This window comes from Schistocerca gregaria, chromosome 6 (assembly GCF_023897955.1).
Source record: "Schistocerca gregaria isolate iqSchGreg1 chromosome 6, iqSchGreg1.2, whole genome shotgun sequence".
Taxonomy (NCBI): Eukaryota; Metazoa; Arthropoda; class Insecta; order Orthoptera; family Acrididae; genus Schistocerca; species Schistocerca gregaria.
The window spans coordinates 48,756,732-48,770,255 of record NC_064925.1 but is presented as its reverse complement, the minus strand read 5'-3'; positions in this window follow the sequence as shown (position 1 = coordinate 48,770,255).

Here is a 13,524-nt window from a genome sequence, read left to right as displayed (position 1 = left end):
CCCAAATTGATTTCAGCTTCCCGATCAGTGCTTGGTTTATACTGCGGAGCTTTATGCTGTTCTCCAGGCTGTCAAATACATACATTGCCATCTGCAAATACAGTATGTCATTTGTTCAGAGTCTCTCAGCTCTCTCCTCAGTCTCCAAGCTCTGTACCCTGTCCACCCTCTGGTCCACCGGATTCAGGACTGCCTCCACTTGCGGGGCATCTCTGTGGCATTTCTCTGGATCCCAGGACACATTGGTATCTGTGGAAATGAGGGGGCCGATATAGCGGCCAAGGCTGCAGTCTCTCTTCTTCAGCCAGCTATTCACACGATTCCCTTCGCCGATCTACGGAGTGTTTTATGTTGTCGTGTTACTCTTTCATGGCATGCACATTGTTTGACGCTTTCCAATAATAAATTGTGGGATGTGAAAGCTCTTCCCCATGCTTGGACCTCTTCCTCCTGAACGTGTCATCGAGAGGAGGTACTTCTAACTAGACTCCGGGTAGGGCACTGTCTTTTTAGCAATCGATATCTTTTAAGTGGCGATCCTCCCCCACTCTGTTTCCACTGCTCTCAGCTGTGGATGGTAAGACACCTTCTACTTGAGTGCCCTATTTTACTCCATTACAGGTCTGTCTACAGCTGTCACCTGATATATCTTCCATTTTAGCAGATAACACGCGCTCAGCCGATCACATTCTCGAGTTTATTAGTGCCAGTGAGATGACGTCAGTCATTTGAAGCTCTTCTTGGGGACAACCAACCCCCTTCTATAGTGGTTTTTTAAGCTTACCTTCAATTTTTAGTGTCTCCAATTTTTTGAGTTTCGTTCTCATTTCTGAATTTTCCTAAGTCACAGACTGGGCGTTTATGACCGTAGCAGTTTTGTGCCCCAAAAACCGTAACAAAAAAAGAAAGAAAAAGCCTTGGGAGACCCAGTTCTGACAAAACTCTACCGTCAAGTAAGCAAGTTGTATGAGACGGGCGAAATACCCTCAGACTAAAATTACTGAACTATCTGTTTAATACGTCTCAGCTACAAAAAACTAACACGAATTCTATAAAGACAAATGGAAAAACTGATAGAAGCTGACCTCAGGGAAGATCAGTTTGGATTCTGTAGATGTGTTGGAACACATGAGGCAATACTGACCCTACGACTTACCTTAGAAGAAAGATTAAGTAAAGGCAAATGTACGTTTCTAGCATTTGTAGACTTAGAGAAAGCTTTTGACAATGTTGATTGGAATACTCTCTTTCAAATTCTGAAAGTGGCAGGGGTAAAATACAGGGAGTGAAAAGCTATTTACAATTTGTACAGAAAGCTGATGGCAATTTTTAGAGTCGAGGGGCATGAAAGGGAAGCAGTGGTTGGGAAGGGTTTGAGACAGTGTTGTAGCCTCTCCCTGATGTTATTCAATCTGTATATTGAGCAAGCAGTAAAGGAAACAGAAGAAAAATTTTGAGTAGGTATTAAATTGCATGGAGAAGAAACAAAAACTTTGCCGGTTGCTGATGACATAGTAATACTGTCAGAGACAGCAAAGCACTTGGAAGAGCAGTTGAATGCAATGGACAGTGTTTTGAAAGGAGAGTATAAGATGAACAACAACAAAAGCAAAACGAGGATAATGGAATGTAGTTGAATGAAGGCAGGTGATGCTGAGGGAATTAGATTAGGAAATGAGACACTTAAAGTAGTAAAGGAGTTTTGCTATTTGGGGAGCAAAATAACTGATGATGGTCAAAGTAGAGAGGATATAAACTGTAGGCCAGCAATGGCAAGGAAAGCGTTTCTGAAGAAGAAAAATTTAACATCGAGTATAGATTTAAGTGTCAGGAAGTCATTTCTGAACGTATTTGTATGGAGTGTAGCCATGGACAATAAATAATTTAGACAAGGAATAGAATGGAAGCTTTTGAAATGTAGTGCTAAAGAAGAATGCTGATGATTAGATGGGTAGATCACATAACTAATGAGGAGGTATTGAATAGAATTAGGAAAAAGAACAGTTTGTGGCACAACTTGAGAAGAAGGGATCATTTGGTAGGACATGTTCTGAGGCATCAGGGGATCCTATATTTAGCATTGGAGGGCAGTGTGGAGGGTAAAAATCATACAGGGAAATCAAGAGATGACTATACTAAGCATATTCAGAAGGATGTGGGTTGCAGTGGGTTCTGGTAGATGAAGAAGCTTGCACAGGATAGAGTAGCATGGAGAGCTGCATCAAACCAATCTCAGGACTGAAGACCACAAAAAAAAAAAACCACAATTGAGAAGTGAGGACTGATCAGAGTGACAAGCCATTATGCAAAGCTTCTGTTCAGATGCTGTCATCCCTTGTAGTCATAGCAAATATCTTTCCGACTAATATGTTGTCAAATAGTTTCAATATCCATTTTCATGGAATAAGTTGTAATAATTCATGGCAGAAATCTAAAGCCAAGAAGCAGAGGCAGTCACATAATCGCAAAGATTCCTTGGCTGAAATGAAATGAGTCACTGTGTATGTTCTAACCCGACAAGAGAACACTATGTTGTGACACACACAAAGAACTTTATTAAGCCTAGACACAGCTTGTTATAATCGATACACTGGCAATGGAGAGGGCACAATAACAGTGAGGTGACACACACACACCAAGGCAAAAGTGACTGAGTTAGAGCTGGCCAATCCTGTCTCCAAAAGCTGTCAGCCAACCAGTAGAGTGCACAGGTGAGAGGCTCTGTGAGCATCCATGAGTGTCAGCCTCTGGCTGTTGTTGAACTTCTAGCTGTATCAGCTGACTTGTGTGATGCACATTTCAACTGCTTATCCAGATTTTGGGTGTGGATCTGTGCGGGTAAATACATTGGACCGTTGAGTAATAAGATATGCTCATCAGAATTGACAGGGGGGAAAAACCACTAATGGTTCAGGTATATCTGCAAGTGTCTGATAAAGAGAAAGTAAAATTATATGACAAAATGTTCATGAAAGGAGGATGGAAATCTAATAATTGTGAGTGATTGGAATGCTGTAGTAGGCGATGTAATAGAAGACAGAATTGTGGAACAGTATCAACTTGTCAATGGGAGTGACAAAGTAAAAAACACAGATTCAATTGTACTATAAGTTTGTTATTAATTATGATTATACTATTCAAAAATTAATAGAGGAGGTATATTTCGAATAGTCTTAGAGTTGTGAGAAGATTCTAGTTGGATTACATCATTTTGAGACCTTTTGCAAAATCTGATATTGGATTGCAAGGTGTACCTGGGAGCAGATACAGAGTCATAACACAATTTAGTAATGATGTTAGTAATGATGAAGTATAGACTGAAGCTTATGAGAATTGTCCAGAAATATTGGTTGTGAAGGAAGTGGGTTACTTGGAAGAATTATGTGTGTGTTTGAAGTTCTCTGAAGCAGTAAATACTGTGGTAATGAGTACTGTAATAGGCAGGTCAGTTGAAGAGAAAGGGATTTATCTGAAAAGGATAATCACATAAGTTGATCAGACAAATGTAAGTACAAGGTGGCCGTAAAGAAACATTGTGTTACAGGGGAAATACTGAAATTGATTTCTTAAGTAAGGAAATACAAAAATCTGCAGTAAGAGATAGGAATACATCATTATAAGACATTTAAGTGTAAAATAAATAGGAAAGCAGAAAAGCCAAAGTGAAATGACAGCAGAAAAATGTGAAGAAAACAAAAGTCAAATAGTCATTGGTAGGACTATTGAGCATATAAAAAAGTCAAAGCAACCTTTGGTGAAATTAGACCAAAGGAACAAACATTAAGAGTGCAAAATTAGTTTCACTGTTGAACTCAGAGTATTGAGCTGATAGGTGTAAAGTGTATATTAAGGCATCTATGTCGGTACAATTTGTCTGATGACACAATAGAAGAGTTAGAATGCATTGGTTAGCCAATGAAGATTAAGAGTTAAACAAAGTATTGGGAAACGTGCAATCAAATAATGCTAGAGGCACAGATAACATTTCTTCATGAGTCATAAGACTGTGGGTTGTAGGGGTCAGGGTGGGGCAGCATTGTTAATTGACATCTGTACAATTATGTGGTACTTCTAAATTAAGTATTGTGAGAAAACCAGAAGAGGTCAAGATCAAAGTGTTAGAGATGTCGTTCTACATAGAAATGTTGGAAAATCAGTGGCCCAAATTATAGGAAATGAAGAGTTTCACCACAGAAACAACAAGAAGGGAAAGAATGAGAGGTCACATGTTAAGGGAACAAAGAGTATCTTCCATCATACCTGGGAGAGCTACAGAGAAAAGAACTTCAGGAGAAGGGAGAAATTAGAGTAGTCCAGAAAATAATTGAGTGTTACACTGCGAGGTGAAGTAGTTGGGATTAGAGAGTAGAACAGGATGGCCCACAACAAACCAGTCAGAAGACTGATGAACTCTTCTGGATCATGTACAAGAAATTTGATAAGAGAAAACTTGTACTGTAAATCCTTAGACAAAATATCTAACCCTCCATCAGTTTAAACCAAGGGAGAATGCCACATATTATTTTTATAGCATCCTACTATACAATAATGTCTTGCTTAATGTGTCTAATTAAATCAAGTGATTCTGAGTGAATTAGATCATGGAATTAAACTACTTTCCATTACATTTGTTTCACTTTTGTTGTTCATCTTATAATCTCTTTAAAGACATTTATTTAACTGCTCTCCCAAGTGATTATCCATCTCTCACAGAATTAAAGTTCATTCAGATACCTGAATGTTTTCCTTTCATCTTTTTTAAACTTCTTGTTCATTGTACAGACTGAATAGCATTGTGGCTCTCTCTCTGCTCCCAAACCCTGTTCTTCTTCTGTGCTTTTCAACACTTGTATCTGCAGTGTGGCATCTGTACAATTTTGAAATAACATTCTTCTCCAGGTACACAGTGTCAAACTGAACAACTGTTAGCCATCTAAATTTCCAAATTGTTATTTTACCAAGAATACTCGTTTGCAATGTGTTGGAAGATTCCCATGTCTGATCCAGTCAGAACAATGGCCAATATTCAGTGACTGGCACCTGTAGATTTTTGATACAGTGATCACTTGAAAGATCACCTGCTGGCTTTTGAATTGCACAGATTGGACAGTCTGTACTGAAAATCCAAGGCCCACAACCATCTGTGAGAAGATGGATGTACAGAATCTTCTGCTCCATGTGTTTTGTAGAGTTCAAATGCTCTATTTATGTGTTTGTACCTGACATTCTGTATGTGGCTAATTTTGTGCATTAAAACTGAAGGCCTACTCATTATTCTTCACTGCAGTATGTTCATTTGTCCTATTCTCTGAGTAGTGAGTCATGTTTCTTTGTTAGTAAATATATCCATTTAAAATTGGACCTCTCCCTCCCACCCACCTGTAGCTCTGTAAAATAGTCTGCATGCCTCCATTATTGTGGTCAAGGCCTTAGAGATGAGCATCTTAAACTAGATTCTCTCAAGTACTCCACACATAGTACTTGTATCATGTGCTGAAGCTGCTGTAAATCTGGCCAACATTTTGCAGTATATGCTTCTGTGTGTTAAAAGTGTACACACTTTTTCCTCATTTCTGTATAATTAACCTAGTGTTTAATTAGTCTGATACGGAAAATGGAACTTTCACATGAATGTCATCAATCCTTGTTTTCTATAGAGTTAACCTATCTTGTTACTTTCACCTACCTTCACTTTGCAGATAGAGCTGCTTTTATTTTATTTTTTTGTTTCATGCAGTTTGTCTGATATCTTGGACATAACGTTGACTTTTCTAAATTTTTAGAATCAGTGATATTTTGGGCTGAGAGTTTGATTATAAGCTTACATGGCTGTCATACTTATGACTTGAATCATGATTCCTTATGTAATACATATTTTAAAGTAGGTTTATTAATGTAGGCTGTGGGGAACAGACCACGCTTTCTTATCTGTTCCAATTCCACATAACTTGCTCTGCCGTCCCAGCTTTGTTAAGTATGCATACTTAATGTATCTGCTATACCCCTCAACCATAATTCATTTTATGCTCTACACAAAGAGAGAATCAAATGGACCATGAAATAAGGTCATTTAGTATAGAAGACACCTGAGGAATGAACTACTTGTCAAAGCAGCGAAATTCCTATCTCGAATAATTTTCTGAGTCCGATACTTTCTGAAGGTAGGATCATCCTGTCTGTTAATGTCTGGACATGTGTAATACCTTTTCTTACTCAACTAATCGCCCAGACCCAATGTCAGTTTATGTCCTTCAAATAGACCTGGTAGCCCGTACCTCACTTTAGCTGGCTTACAACCAAAGTTTTTGCTTTCTGTGGGTGCATAATGACCACTAAACTTGACATTAGAATGAGTGTCTGGTGCAGCTATTGTTTGATTTCAATGTGTACATCATCTAAGAACCACAATTTAAAAACAACTTTTTCTACAGCATGAGATTTGTCACCTAAATCTCTTCTCGGTTTCCTCCAGTTCCATGAGATTACCACACCGTGACATCCTTCATCTCCCCTGCATCCCCCGTGCGACTTTATCATAGGTGTTTCATGTTGGGCAAAGTTTCTTATAGTTCTATAATATAATTATTTGTTCCCCGTTTGGTATCTTGCTCTATATTTTATCTGATGACTCTTTGCCCGTTTCTGTATATTGACAAGATACTCTTCTGGGGTGGCATTCCTGCAGGGCACATTTTACATGGTTTATACACTAATATGTTGATGAGTGAGGCATAGTGGACTACTCAGCATATTTTTCTCTCTTTAGTTGTTTTTGATTGTGGGCTGCGTAATCAGAAAATATTTGAAGCTGGTGCTTTTGGTCTCTTCTTGAGCAACTAAGGAGAAATGACAGTTTAAAATCCAGTAAGCATGTATGTTGTGACTGAAATCTGACAGTTGCCTTTCCACCCCCCACCTCCCCACCATCCTCCTCCCATTCACCAACCCATTAGCCAAACACAAGCTCACACAAGAGCAGAATGTCGTAGTAATTATTAAAACATACAACTTTATAAAATTGAAACAGTGAATACTAGGAAATAGTGTCACATAACATGTTCTTTATCTCTAGTGTACTTTTAAGGTTTTACTATTTAAAATGTAATTACATTTGAATCACATTTCAGTTACCTATTTGTTTTTTTTACCCATCATCAGTGTTACAAGTGCACTACTTTTATTTTTCAGAATTGTTTGTTAGACATCTGAATTAACATTTTTTATTTTTATCATAAATAAACTCATAACTAAGTAACAGTACACTACTAAAAAGTACCTTTACGCAAAATGTGCCTTTGTTTTGTAGCAAATGACAGCAGTCTTTGGAACAAAGAGATACTGAAAGCTGCTGGCATAGAAACCAGCAAACGTGGCCGTCCTCAGATCCGGTGCTTGAAACACTGGCTAGGTAGTAACATTATACTAATTTACATATCTTTGTTATTTTGCAAAAACAGACATAATGTCTTATGGGACAACAGCAATCAGTGAAATTATAATGTTACTTAAAAACCGTCTTGATTGCAAATATTTTTATTCATATGACCGGTTTCGGTTCATTCAGAAACCTCTTCAGATCTGATATTTCATTTACAGGAGTAACCCATCCAAATCCAGCAGTTTTCACATGGTACATCACATCACGTGACGTAGCATGTGAAAACTGCTGGGTTTGGACGGGTTACTCCTGTAACTGAAATATCAGATCTGAAGACGGTTCTGAATTAACCAAAACCAGTCATACGAATAAAAATATTTGCAATCAAGATGGTTTTTAAGTAACATTATATCTTTGTTAATTGTAAACAACTCTAATAGATATTCAGAGTTATGTAATAGTTTTTGCAAAAAGTAGTCCTCAGATTCAAATTTTTGTTGACTTGTGGTAAGTGTTCAAAACCTGTGGCTTTTGAAGCCATGATAAATGTCCCCAACTTGCACTGTGAACCTTTGCCTTTCATTTGCATATGGTCTGCTGACTGAGCTACCCAAGTAAAAGTCATTTCTGCCAATAAATTTCTTTCAGAAATGTTTTCATCTGTTTCTGTTCACATTTCAGCTATTCTACATACATCTGTTCTCATACATAATGTTCTTTGTGCAGGTGAGGATAGTGCCACTTATATAAAACAGAGGGTGAAGAGGTTGAGACTAACAGAGTAGTGGAACATTCTATAGAGGTATGAAGTAGATTATTAAAATATCCTTGAAATAATGAAAAGTAATTTGGCCACAAAATTTGTTGTTTAAAGCAGAAGTTCTCATTAACCTGTCCAACTCTCAAAGCTCTCTTTCTCCAGATTTACTTTCAGGATGGTAACTTGATTTTAGGATCTGTTCAATTTAATAAACATGCAGAAACTTTTTACATTTTACACTAGTAAAGTTTTGTTCATTATGAGAAATGATTACTTCCTGATTGCCAACATGTGGAGTGTAATTTTTAATCACCTGTCTTATTGTCACTGCACTAGTGGCACTTTTCAAGATATGTAAGTTGACATATTTAGAAAATAGCTCTCATATTCCAACAATGTGTTTACCACCTGCACAGCCCCAGGAAAGGGGCCACCTTAAGTGAATGGCAAGGATTTTCAGGGGTTTCTTGGTAACGATTAGGTGTAGCTCACCTTTGGAGCCATTGTTCAAAGGTTCATCATTTTGACAGACCAGGCATTTCTGGATAATCCATTACATGCTGCTCTGGAGGAAAGGAAAATATCAATATTCATGGATTTTCTCAGCACATTTAGCCACTCCAGGATCCCAAGTGCTCTGTGGGTGCACAATCTTAGCTTTTAACAGTTATCATACCTCATGAGGCAGCAATAATGTAATACATTATTGTGAAGCACACAGTATGTAACTAGTGCCTCAGGTGGGTTAAGGGTAAATTGTATTCAGATCTCTCTCCACCTGGGGTCTCTGTCACAGAGATGAGACATGTAACTAAAGATATTTAATGCAAATGATAAATGTTATCTTGCATCAGTAAGACCTTATATTTAGTACTTTATCCCTTAGATTCCAAGTTACTACATCATTCTCTCCCTTTACATAAACTATTTCAAAACTGTACTGTAGAACTGAACTAGTGTTGTGTGCAGTAATTTTCAATTGAGAACGAAGCTTAAGGGCTGGTTATCACAGTATACTTTGGTGTGATTACCAACAAAACAATGATGGAATTTCCTAAAAGTACATATAATTGTGAGAACTTCTAACTCAGTGGCCATCTGGCTCACTAGCAAAGAGTATTGTACAGACAGTTCATGTACTGTAAATGCCTTTGATTTGGAAGGGACAAGCTCCCAACCTGGTACATACCGATATGTTACAACAATTTTGAATTAACTAGTACATTTTTGATTTTACTGAAAGCAGATTGGCCTACTTCTGACCAAATCTATGATATATGTTTTGTGTAGGAAGTTCAGTAATGGATCTGTGTTTAATAATTGGTCTGGAATGAAGTTACGCTAGAAGTTGGATAAATTTAAAGGTACTTTTAATTGCCTCTTTGTCTTGGATACTGGAAAGTAATGAACTGGTTGTATTTTTGTTATCAGTTAGGACACTTTGAGGCATAATTGTGTGCTCCAAAAAATTCATTTTCTCACCACAAAATTTCATTTTTTGAAATTGCCTGTAACATCATGTAGCTGAAATTGATTTAAAACTTCCTCTAACATTTCCTAATGCTCTTCCCAAGTTAGTGTGGCAGTCAACAAATCATACACAAATAAAGTAATTCCAGGCCTAATAAATAACCCATTAGTGCTATAATCAAACCACCACTCACATTGAGAGTAAATGACATCATTTTAAACTGGTAGGTATGACCTGTGAAGATAAAAGCATGGTCTTTCTAGAAGTGTCTGCGAGTATGACACACTGAAAGTAATTGAAATGAAGTACCTGATCCCTTGGATCCACTGGATTTGTTGATTTAAAATTTTCTGGTGAGATTCACACAGGATTACCATTTTATTAATTTCCCTCATGGGCAATACCAGCCTAATACTTCTCCCAGCTTTAGCTGCAGCTAACAAGAGATTAGAGATTGGGCTGTTTTATGGCCCAATTGCTTCATCATGTGTAACTCTTTCGCTACAGCTGTCCGTTTCAAACAAGGAATGGGCGGAAAGGTAGACAGAATGGTTCATGTGCTATAAATATTCATATAACATAAATTTTCCTTCAAATATCTCAGCTCGTTTCCCTGAAATATTAACTAAATTTTTTCTCTGAATTGTTGTTAAACACTGAGATTGTCATAACTTCAATTTAATTTTCTGTTCAGTATTCAGTCAAGTAAGTATTTCGGTATGCTGGTGTCAAAATTTATTTTCTATGTTGACGAACTGTGATTTGATCACCTGACAATTTTCATCCCAGTGAGATGAGACTGTGCTTTACATTTGGAACATAATATAGAATTTACTCCATGTAGGCATCTACTATAGCCTTCTTCTCACAAGACAAATGGACATCTATTAGGCTCTCTGTGATTAATGCCTTTACTATGAGCAACATGCCTATCATTACTACATTCCCTATCACTAGCAGAACACAGGTCTGCCATTTAATTTTCTGAGATTGTGTGCTATGCTATAGCTACTAAAACCCTACCATAAATTAGGCACGTTAATCAGATGACACTATTCTTCAAACAGGTCTCGGGAAATAACACTTGCTGCGACACCCGTGTCTATTGTCACTATCATAAGTATGTCTCCCACCACAGCATGTATGGCAGCCTGCAACACAGTTTGGCTAGTCTCTCTCTTTCTCTCTTTTGGAGCCACTCCTCAAAGAAGTGTTGAAAGAGAAGGAAGATGGATGAAGGGAAAGGAACTGGAGAAGTTTAGAAAAAGGGATTGAGTTTGGAAAAGTCACCTAGAACCTTGGGTTAGGGAAGACTTACCAGTCAGTGTGAGAAGGGAAAACTGATTGATTGGGACTGTACTGGACAAGATCCAAAAACCTGAGAACTTTAAGGTGGAACTCAGGGTAATCATCAAGAAAGAGGTTAGTGCTAAAACATTGTGCATGAGTTAATAAAAGCAAAAAACTGAGTGCATTGCATGTAACAATAACAGACATGGGACAAGGATGGGGACAGCAGAAAATAGACAGGTCAGAAAATGAAAAATGGAGTGAAGAAAGTAGTAGTTAGTGTGAAGAAATGCTGAGATGTGAGACACTTATGTGTACTCACAAACTGTGTGTAACTTTCCTGGCTGTGGCCTGTTCCGTAGTGTATACTGTGATCATGTAGTTGTTGGAGTTGTCTGCTAAGCAACAGCAGCAGCAGCAATGACTGAAAACTGCAAGTTATGACAACTTGCCTTTGTCTCCCCCAACTGTGAGTCAGCCAATTCTACCCTTATTCACCGTGTGCCATTTACACTTCCAGTATTTTAATGTATCTGTTTGTCTTGGTAGATACAATTTTGGTGGTAGTAGCAAGACATAAGGAGGCCATAGACATCAGTTGATGTGGTCTTTAGTCCTGAGACTGGTTTGATGCAGCTCTCCACACCACTCTATCCTGTCCTAGCTTCATCATCTCCCAGAACTTACTGCCACCTTCAGCCTTGTGAATCTGCTTAATGTATGCATCTCTTGATCTCCCTCTACAATTTTTACCCTCCACACTGCCCTCCAATGCTAAATTTAGGATCCCCTGATGCCTCAGAACATGTTCTACCAAATGGTCCCTCCTTCTCAAGTTGTGCCACAAAATCTTCTTCTCCCCAACTCTATTCAATACCTCCTCATTAATTATGTGATCTACCCATCTAATCTTCAGCATTCTTCTGTAGCACCACATTTTGAAAGCTTCTATTCTCTTCTTGTCCGAAACTATTTATTGTCCATGTTTCACTTCCATACATGGCTACACTCCATATAAATACTTTCAGAAATGACTTCTTGACACTTAAATCTATACTCGATGTTAACAAATTTCACTTCTTTAGAAATGCTTTCCTTGCCATTGCCAGTCTACATTTTATATCCTCCCTACCTCGACCATCATCAGTTATTTTCCTCCCCAAATAGCAAAACTCCTTTACTACTTTAAGTGTCTCGTTTCCTAATCTAATTCTCTCAGCGTCACCCGACTTCATTCGACTACATACCATTATCCTCATTTTACTTTTGTTGATGTACATCTTATACCCTCCTTTCAAGACACTGCCCACTCCTTTCAACTACTCTCCCAAGTCATTTGCTGTCTCACAGAATTACAATGTCATCATTGAACCTTAAAATTTTTATGTCTTCTCCATGGAATTTAATACAACTCTGAATTTTTCTTTTGTTTCCTTTACTGCTTGCTCAATATGCAGATTGAATAACATCTGTCTCAGTCCCTTCCCAATCACTGCTTCCCTTTTGTGCCCCTCAACTGCCATCTGGTTTCTGTAAAAATTGTAAATAGCCTTTCGCTCTCTGTACTTTACCCCTGCCACCTTTAGAATTTGAAATAGAGACATCTAGCTCTTCATTAAACTGTGCCTGTTCAGTCATGTCTGCCATTCATGACTGAAGTTGAAATTATTGAACCTTATGGGACTCCTACTTGTGGGGTATAAGTTTCAGGTAACTATTTATTTCTCAATATAATTATGAACATATCATATATTGGATTTGACAGCTTTTTTGGATTCTGTGATTTAGGAATAATTTTTACTGGTTTGTTTTTTTGTTTGTAAGGGATTTATTACTAACCCGAGTGCAGCATTGTGAGTTGTGTTGAGGTGTGGCTCTATCCACACCAGTTACCCTGTGTTATTCCCCATTCTGCTGAGACGATATCTGTTATGTAGTCAGTTTGATTACCATTGTAGGCTGTAGATTGTTTTTGTTAAAAAGTTCACTAGTATGTGTATGAGCAGTTCCTTCTTTAACTTTGTCAAAATTTTCACATTATGTGTGTGAATGTACCATTTTAGTAAGTTTTGGGAAAACAGTTGCCTTCTTGCCCTTCATGACTCCTTGTGGTCATCTTTCTGGTTTTGACAAGTGATTCTTTTAAAGTTCTGCCAATGGTTTGCTGAGTTTCTAGGATTGAAAATTTGGAATTGGTTGCTTGGGGTTATACTGTTGCTTGGTCTTTGAAAAAGCAATGGAATCAGTCGGATTGAGAGTTGTTTTGTACTGTGTATCGATGTGTGTTTTTTGTTTCATGATCACCAAAATGTTTCTAGGGATTAGAGCTGCACATTTTCTTATTTCTTTAATGTGAGCACTGAAGATCATTGTGGTACATATTCTGATTGTAATTTAGGTATTTTGTTTATCTAAAACATACACATTATGTGCTTTTTCAGTTATAGGCTTATCATATGTAACAGATGAAGTTTTTTGGAAAGTTTTTTGTGGCATCTTCGGTTTTAAGGAAAAATTATGCTAAGTGTTGATGTTGTTAGGAAGATTGGGTGATGTCTCACAGTGCTCAGTGCATATTTGTGTGTTGGTGTATTGATGTGCCTGTGTTATACATGAAAATTTGTC